Here is a 9266-nt window from a genome sequence, read left to right as displayed (position 1 = left end):
AATGTATCTTTTTATGTATCCTTTTATAATGTATCTTTTTACATCTGTTTGGAGGCTGTAGAAGCTCTACACAGTGCTGAAAAAAACCCAAATTTTTTCCTCCTTTTGACTTTAATGGTGTTCGACTTTGACATTCGACCACCCGAATAATTTTGCTCTATTCGAGCGAATAGCTGCCGATTTGAATAGTGAGCTATTCGACCAACACTAGACATCATTGTGGACATCACTGTGTATCTATATAGCTGCTTCTCCGCTGTTAGATCAGGTGGGTAAAGGTTTTAGTGACCCTGTTGAAGTTGCAGTTAGTGATAATTTGGACCTAGTTACAATGACGCTTCATTGCTACTTTTTTTTTTTGCTAGCTAGTGAAAAATCATTACTAAAGTACTGAAATACTTACCTAAACCAGGAATAAAAGTATGGTATCACCAATGACCGCTAGCCAGCTTCTCCTTTCCCTCACAGCTGTAATCAAGCACAGGATCTGTGTGACATAAATGTACAGATTTGTTACTGAAGACAGCCAGGTGTTGTCTTTGACCCTAATGGGTATACCACCCTAAGGCTAGGTACACACATGGAAAAACGAACGACTAATAACAGATCAGTGATTATTCACGATTATTTTGAACGATCGTATAGTGCACGATTCTGTTCATGCTGAAAAGAATAAATCTAATCCACTAATAATGTACACACACTACATCACACACACACAGCCGTTTAAATGATGCAGGAAGTGATGTGTACTGCAGAACCATATACAATCACTGAACGACAGTACACACAATAGATAGCGAACGATCGTCCCCCAAATAGATCCGTCAGGACGGTCGTTTGTTTCTAGCGACATTGCTCGTTCAGTGGCCTGTAGTTGTGCATTTTTTCGATGTTAACGATTATCAAACAATCGGTCATTATTCGTTCATTTCCAATGACAATTATTGCACATGTGTACATAGCTTTAATCATCCCTACCAGTTCTTGGGTCGAGCATGCACTTCAGAGCAGAAAAAGTTGTAGCGCTCAAGCCATCTAGTAAAGACAAGGCAAATTTTCTCACTAGGCTCTGTCGGCTGTATGCTGGTCCTGAAAAAATGTCTGCACAACACACACATCATACTGATAGTATCTTACAAGACTGGTAAAATACTATACTATCTTACTTCATTCCTATGAGAACCTCTGTATCACCATTTTTTTAGTGACCACAACTGCCCAGAACAAACTCTCCCCTCTCTTGCAACTTTTAGTTGTCCCTGACTCTTATGGATGGTTTACTAAACAATAACAATAGGTCTATGCTCTTGGCCACTACAGCTGGTAAGAATAAAATCTATCTTATCTCTATATAATATGATAAGGTATGTGGCTGTTGAGTACATTAAAAACATCACATAGTGGGTTATAGAACACATGGATGGCTATAGAGAAGCTGCCTTCCCTAGCCAGGTCGTTTCAGCCTTCCTCAGCCTGTCTTTTGTAGCATTCAACTTGTTTAACCTGCTTTTAAAAAAATGGAACCTTGATATGCATGGGTTAACCATTGAAGAAATGGCAATCTCTTCTTGTTGCCCATGACTAGATTCTACTTTTTCTGGTCAGACCTAATGCTTCACGGTGTTTCAACCCTCACAGCAGAATCTGTGACTGTGTGAGCACCACAGATGTGTTTTTGGGTGTTTAGAGAATTTCTGCAGTAAACTACTGTAACCTCCTCCTCTCTGGTATTCCACTAATCCGACTCTCTCCCCTACAATATATGATGAATGCTGAAGCCAAACTCTTTTATCCTTCCCACCGCTCCTCTTCTGCTGCATCTCTTTGTAGTTTTCTTTATTGGCTTCCATTTCACCTTAGAATCGACACACGTCAGATGATTCTCGCCCGATTATCGCTTCATTGCTGATATTGGACGATAATCTGGTGTGTGTACAGCACTCATGGTCTGTCCTGGCGGATCCACAGACGATGAACGATCGTAATGAAAGTGTAGGGGAGAGTGCACAGCGGGGTGCTGCTCCGTTGTTCTTCCCCTCCCAATAGAGCAGAATGGCAGTGTACAGTGCTCGTTCATGCATCGTGCAGTCTTTTGTCATTGGAGAGGATCATGAAAGATCCTTTCTAACGACAAATATTGCACAAGTGTTTGCAGCCTAAAGCTGCGTACACACTTCCAATTTTTGTCGTTGGAAAGGATCTTTCACCACTGAACTGAGTGTTGTACATACAGATTTGTTCTGCTCAACGGAGAGGGGATGGGGAGAACGACAGAGCGATACCCTGCTGCGCTCTCTCCATTTCACTTTCATTACAATCAGTTGTGGATCCGCCATGACGGACAACGATTGCTATACACACGCCAGATTCTCGTCCGATATCAGCCCTGAAGCGATTATCGGGTGAGAATCATCTGACTTGTGTACATAGCCTAAGACTTCAGTTGGGTTTTAATTCCATGCTAAGCTAAATATACAGATTGCATTTGCTGCTTAGCTCTGTGGCTTTACCACTTGTAGGCTACAGACACACGTCAGATGATTCTCGCCCGATTATCGCTTCATTGCTGATATTGGACGATAATCTGGTGTGTGTACAGCACTCATGGTCTGTCCTGGCGGATCCACAGACGATGAACGATCGTAATGAAAGTGTAGGGGAGAGTGCACAGCGGGGTGCTGCTCCGTTGTTCTTCCCCTCCCAATAGAGCAGAATGGCAGTGTACAGTGCTCGTTCATGCATCGTGCAGTCTTTTGTCATTGGAGAGGATCATGAAAGATCCTTTCTAACGACAAATATTGCACAAGTGTTTGCAGCCTAAAGCTGCGTACACACTTCCAATTTTTGTCGTTGGAAAGGATTTTTCACGATCCTTTCCAACGACAAGGGAGTGCACGATGCATGAACGGTGCTGTACATACAGCACCGTTCATGCTCTATGGAGAGGGGAGGGGGAGAGCGACGGAGCGGCACCCTGCTGCGCGCTCTCCCCTTCCCTTTCATTAGGATCGGCTGTCGTCCATCGTCCGTGGATCCGGCAGGTCGGTCGTCCGGACGATGGACGACACCGACTGTACACATGGCAGATTTTCGCCCGATAATTGGCCGATGCCGATTATCGGGCGATAAAAATCTGACGTGTGTACGTAGCTTTAAACAGTACAGAACAATAAAGATCAAAAAATAGATATAATTAAAGATTAATTTAGATTAATATTAGCCGCCTTCTTATTTCATCTGTACATGTTTGCTTTAGATTAGAGGTAAACTCAATCACTGAAATCTCTCATAAGCTTTAACATGTCAGTGTAATTTGTAATCCTTTAAAATCTGCTGCATTACTGAAATACTGGTCTTGTCATGAAAGTATTTTTCAGGCTATTCCTGTTAAAGGGTGACAGTATTCTGTTCTGTCTCCCCATCAGAAAACCCACCCACCCCAGAAGGAAGCACCGTGAGATATGCAGCACTAAAATGCTACTTAGTGTACAAATAGGTTGCAGTTTGATATAATTTTTTAGCAAATTAAATGTCCTTTACTTTAGGGTTCACATCTAGTTTATTGCAGATAGCACTGAACGCTGTCATATTTAGTAATTTTAGCTGTTGTGTATGCATTACTGCTGTAGCTGTTGCTGGTTTTGAGATTCTGCAACACCCTGCCAAGAGCAGGTGACAGCGAGCTACAGACTGGAATAGGGAGTGGACTTCATTCTGATGCAGTATGTCTGCATTGTATCCTAGGAGTGTTCTGGCAGGCAGCCCATATGTTCAGCTTCAGCAGCACTAACATTTTTACACCACAGAAATCGAATCCATTGCTGTTGCAGTCAGCAGTTCCAGAGAGAACCAGCTAAAGAAAGGCGGCTCACCTTTTGTTAAGCACGCAAATAGTTCATTTAACCTATTGTCTGTGCAGAGGTCACATTAGTTGATGACAGTAAATACAGCCCTTGTGATCTCTTGGGGGGTTACTACACCAGCAAGTTCCTCTGGGCTTCTTTCTCTAAGGGGTAGTGTGATCATAATCCTTTTATACTCTTATCTATGTATTCCCAGCTCTGTGCCATCTTCTGACCTCAGCAATGCCTAATTGTAGCATGTTTCTGCATTGCTGGATGATGACATTCTGTGTTGTATTTCTTCTAAAAATGCTTCTCATTTCCACACATTCCTTTTATTTTACTTTTTAAAACATTAAAGTGTATGTAATCTTTTTGAAACACTTTGGCCAGACTTTCGGTAACCAACCTTTGCATGATCTCTGCAAACATAGTAATCACAGTTTAATAAATACTTTGCTAAATAGCAATGACAATATTACTAAAGGATATTAGGAATAAAAATAAATTGTATGCAGGTCATTTCCTGGTCAGAGGATAATTCCTTTCTTTTTTACCTTTCACATGCTTGACCTGTAGTTGGAAGCTAAGCTGTTGTTTTGGTGAAGTCCTTATGGTTTAGAGTCTTCCACCCTGAGCCAAACAATGTCTTCCTTAAAATGACAGCAAAGATCACTGTAGAAGCTGCTGTCAATGACCAAGCATTGCCCACCCTCCCTGGTGTTTTGCTTGTGATGTGGGTATGGGGAGGTGAGCCTAAGTATGGCTTTTTTAAGGTGAGAAATCTTGATCAAAGTGGCAACGCTGCAAGGGAGAAGATGAGCCTGCAAAGTGTCACCCCAAGAATAAGAAGGCACAACGAACTGGTAAAAGCAAGAACTGCAAAGCTTATAACGCATATAAAACAGTTTGTTTGGCAGCCTCTCATAAGAAATAGCTGTTGGGTTTATTGATATTTTAGGCTACGTGCACACGTGCAATTATTATCGTTGGAAACGAATGACTAACGACTGTTCGTCTGATAATCGTTAACAAAAAAAAAGTGCACAACGACGCGAATGAACGAGGATTGTCGCTGGAAACGAACGACTGTCCCAGCGGATCTGATTGGGCGACGATCATTCGCTATCCATTGTTTGTATGGACGTTCAGTGATCGTGGATTGTTCTGTGATATACTTTCTCTTGTACACGTCACTTCCTGCATCGTTCAAACGATCATATCTAGTGTGTGTACATTATTGGTGGATTATATTTAAATGATCGTATTGTTTCAACATGTACAGAATTGTGCACAATACAATCGTTCAAAATATTCATGAATAATCGTTAATAATGTTGTTAGTCGTTTGTTTTCTAATGACAATTATTGCACGTGTGTACGTAGCCTTAGGGTGAATGTCCAGGTAATTCTGTCATTTACCAAATCTCCATTCTCCCTCTCAGTCATGTCCAAGAATAATCTTATCTCTTACTTTATTATGGTAGTGGAAAGCAGTGTTTATTTTTTTGTGACCTCATCACCAGGCCTGTTTGTGTTGCTAGAAGGACAGCTACTAGGAGCTACGTTCCTATTGACATACAGAACTATAACTTCCAAGAGCTCATTACATATATACACTAAGTCTTCTTTACTAAAGGACATTTAAATCTAAACTTATTTAAATTGAGTGAATATACAGCTTTTGAAATACACAAACATGAGCAGTTTAAAAAAGTATGAGTATTCTGCTTGAATTGAAGTGATTATGTTTGCACTATTTGAGTGAGGACTTTTAACCCTCTTTAGGAAAGTAGCCCATGTGTGTTGGGTGGAAAAGTCAAGGCTGCAGCATTGTCATACTGGGAAATAAATCAATGCATGATTGTGAATGGGTGTTGGGTAGGATTCTGTAGTCCAGCTGCCAGGGCTGACTTCACTAGTTGGGTTATTACTGCAGACCAGGCACATTGTTGTCAGCCTCGTCAGTAAGCCAGGAACATGTTAGATTTCTGTCGGATCAACTGATATTTTTAATATTGATAAATTTTTATTTATTGTTTACTGAATGTTTTTGACATTTATATCTAACTGGAGTTCAGCTCTACAATTTCATTTATAATTTAAAGCACGATTTCGACTTTTGCATCAAATTGACATGCAGTAAAATTTATGTTTTAGTGCATGTTACCATAACGCACAGTGTGCTGCCATTCATTGTTAATGACACCCCATTGCACTTATCCAGCGCAATGTTAATGTGTTTTCAGCATACTACAACATACAAAGGGTGCATTGTGGTGGGAAAAAGGCAGGTTGATTAAAACATTCTTTGTTTATGGGTAGCCCACTCAGTAGGTAATGCGCAGTGAATCCGGAGTCTATGCTGTAACAAAACTTGGTGAAAATTTCAGAATAGGCCATAAAGCAAAGGTGATTGTGCAAGAGCTAAAATCACTGTGTCCCTTTTTAGAATATAAAATACCTTTCCGATCCCAAATATAACTTGAGCATGGTAGGTTAATGTGGCAGTTAAAGATAGAAACGCAGGGCATGAATTCTATATTGGTCAGATTTAATTACCGTAGCTAAAAAATAAAATAATGTTCAGAAGGATGGGGAAGCATTAATAATCATTGAGCAGTGGTGGAGCTATGTAATGGGAGCCCCAATGCAAACTTTGGCTTCTCCCTACCTGGTTTCCTCCGGCAGATGGAAATCATCTAGTCACCATGTGCTCTCTTTGCAATGCCTTGCCATTATCTGCCTTATGAATGCAGCATTCTCAGCAGAGGAAAAAGTTTTTGTCCCATCAAAGCTTTCAGCAAGAATAGTGAACAGCTCAGTAACAACATTAAAACACCTCCTGAAACCAGCATTGCCTTGGATTCCACATTGCAGATATATACAGCTCCAGCTGTTGCCACTGGAGTACCTAGGCACCCTCACATTACTAGGAAGTGCTCTTTTATATTTCAAGACAAAAGGTTACTCTTTAAGGGGTATCTAAATAACACCAAATAAAACACTAGGCACTAAATAACATTGATAATTGTTCCTTTTATTATTGTATAATTTTTCTTTTTGAATGTAAGCCCATTTTAAAGGGCCCGGGGCAGTTGCTAACGATTGGTGTGTAAGAATATAAAGCTTGTAAGGGTGCAGTACATCCTGCATGATAGCTTTGAAGCAATTAAAGGTAGAACAGCTGGGCATGAATTCCTTATCATTAATCATAGAATGATTTGATTAGCGAATTAGAAAACAATGAGCGTGAGAACGTTGGCCAAGATTCCTCAAGCTAAAAGCAAAAAGATGAATGCTGTCCAAAACACAAAGGCTAGAATGTATTATATTTAGAGATGAAAAATGGCTGTGACTGCTTAGTGGGGGGTGCAATGGAGAAAAAAGGTGTATTATGAAAAGGAGAACTAAAAAAATGCTTTAATTACAATAGGGAAACCTGTGTTACCATACTCCAGTACCTAAATGTAGTCTATACTGGCAAATCAATTTAAAAATGTGGTACATGTCTTTAAGGACAGCTCTGTTTTTTTCTACTTTAGATCTAACATCAGATACAATAGGTATAGAAAAGAATCCCCCTCTATCAAATATTTCATCTTCGTATCTGATAAAAGAAAATAGTGAAAGGTAAAATAGCAAAAGTGGCTAAAAAGTAATCACTGAGATAAATGAATCCCCCCTACCCCTCACACAACTTAAAAATAAACTATGGGTGACTAATGGATAAAGTTGTGAACTTATACAAGTAAGGAGATCAACAAGAAATTCAAAGGCTTCACTAATCCTTGGAGCATAGTAAAGTCTGTAGTAATTGTTTGATGCTTCTAGGACAGTGTTTTTCAACCTTTTTTAGGCACGGCACATTTTTTTCATTGAAAAAATCCTGTGGCACACTACAAGTCAAAAATGACAATCTGTAGATAATTCTCTTGTCTTTAATATTAAACAAGGCAATTAAGCTACCTACTGCCAGTCACTACAGCACAGACAATCGACAATGATAATTGGATAACTTCCCACGGTATACCTGAAGATCTAGTGTGCCGTGGCACAGTGGTTGAAAATCACTGTTCTAGGACCCTCCCCAGATCAGGTTGTCCCTCCAAAATTTATGGAAGAGAGAGAAGGAAAGTGGGCAGACAGGCTACTGACTTGTATGGAAGGTTACAAAAAAAACACTCTGTAACACAACTTGAAGTTCCCAGATGGAAAGAGGTGTGATCGACCAAAATGTAGAACTATTAACCTAAACACCAAACAGAACATCTGGCAGCAAGCTAATACGGCTCCCCATCAAAGGAACACAATAACTAAATTACAGCTTGGAGGTGATAGCATCCTGTTGTGGAGCTGCTTCTCTGCAGAAGGAAATTTTGTTAGAAGGAAAAATGGATGGGGTAAAATTGCTGCCCTTTGGCAGGAAATTTTCAGTGGGAATAAGTTTCACCTTCCAACAAAACAGTGACCCAAAGCACACAGATGACCAGGATAAATGTCTATATGTGATCTAGTCAGAGCCCAAACAGGGTTAAAAAGCTTGGATGCACACAATGCTCACAGTAGAACCCAGCTATCTAAATTACTCTTCAGAAGGACAGAGCCAACTTTGTTAGGGTTCATCCATGATCAGAATCCACTTTTAGGACTGAAATGCTGGCACAGAGATGATTCAGTACCAGGAATGACACACAGATGACAGAATCATGTAGTTCCTAATGTCGGACTAATAATTTACCAGGAAACAAATTTTAAATATTTATTTAATTCTATATCATGTAACATATTTGATTTCTTTTAGTTGTTATTGTTTAAACTTTTTTGTTGATACAGAACCTTAGCATTTTTTAAATATCTTTATAGGTTTAATGTTTTGTGTAATTGGAAAGAACATCATAATATTGACAATTTGAACTGCAATCTTCACTTTTTTAAGGACTTCAGTGCTCAACCCAGACATTTTTAAGCTGGGTGGGATGAAATTGTAGGCGGGTGGAAGCCCTTTAGTTGACCCAACTCCTCAGTAACCAACCAAAAACAGCCAAGTGGTAGCTGAATATTGCCGGGTAGTGCGCCTGTCCAAAAGGGGCCGGGGAGAACACTGGACTTAATTCATGCTTGCGAATCACAATTGAGCAAATTTGTTCAGTTATGGAATGTCGGTTACAGTATGTTGCACCTTGCTGCAGCCACTCAAGCATTTTAAGTGATAAACCTTGCATTTGTTTCACAAGTTTTCCTGAAATTGTGCTCCCGCATTCTGAATCAGCGTCCATGTATTTTCTCTTATCCATACATTTTCCTAGAGTCATAATTCTGCATAATGCATGAGCTGTCTCTGTGAACAAGTCCCTATGAATTCCTAATGCTTTTCCCAAGAGTTTCCAAGAACACCTGTTCTAGTTTAAATATATGTAA

General features: G+C 39.9%; 1 protein-coding gene and 1 long non-coding RNA gene across 2 annotated transcripts in view; one reads left to right on the top strand and one right to left on the bottom strand.

Moving 5' to 3' along the window:
- LOC140327671 (uncharacterized) overlaps positions 1-1088 on the bottom strand; it is a 6783-nt gene extending 5695 nt beyond the window's left edge. The window contains exons 1-2 of the long non-coding RNA XR_011920068.1: positions 982-1088; positions 404-487 (exon numbers count right to left, since the gene is read on the bottom strand). This is a non-coding gene — a long non-coding RNA (uncharacterized lncRNA). The remainder of the gene's footprint in view (positions 1-403; positions 488-981) is intronic.
- Positions 1-9266, top strand: part of UBE2O (ubiquitin conjugating enzyme E2 O) — a 44159-nt gene that overhangs the window by 8811 nt on the left and 26082 nt on the right. The window lies entirely within an intron of this gene.

Source organism: Pyxicephalus adspersus, chromosome 3, assembly GCF_032062135.1.
Source record: "Pyxicephalus adspersus chromosome 3, UCB_Pads_2.0, whole genome shotgun sequence".
Lineage (NCBI taxonomy): Eukaryota > Metazoa > Chordata > Amphibia > Anura > Pyxicephalidae > Pyxicephalus > Pyxicephalus adspersus.
This window is presented reverse-complemented; position numbering and strand designations above follow the sequence as displayed.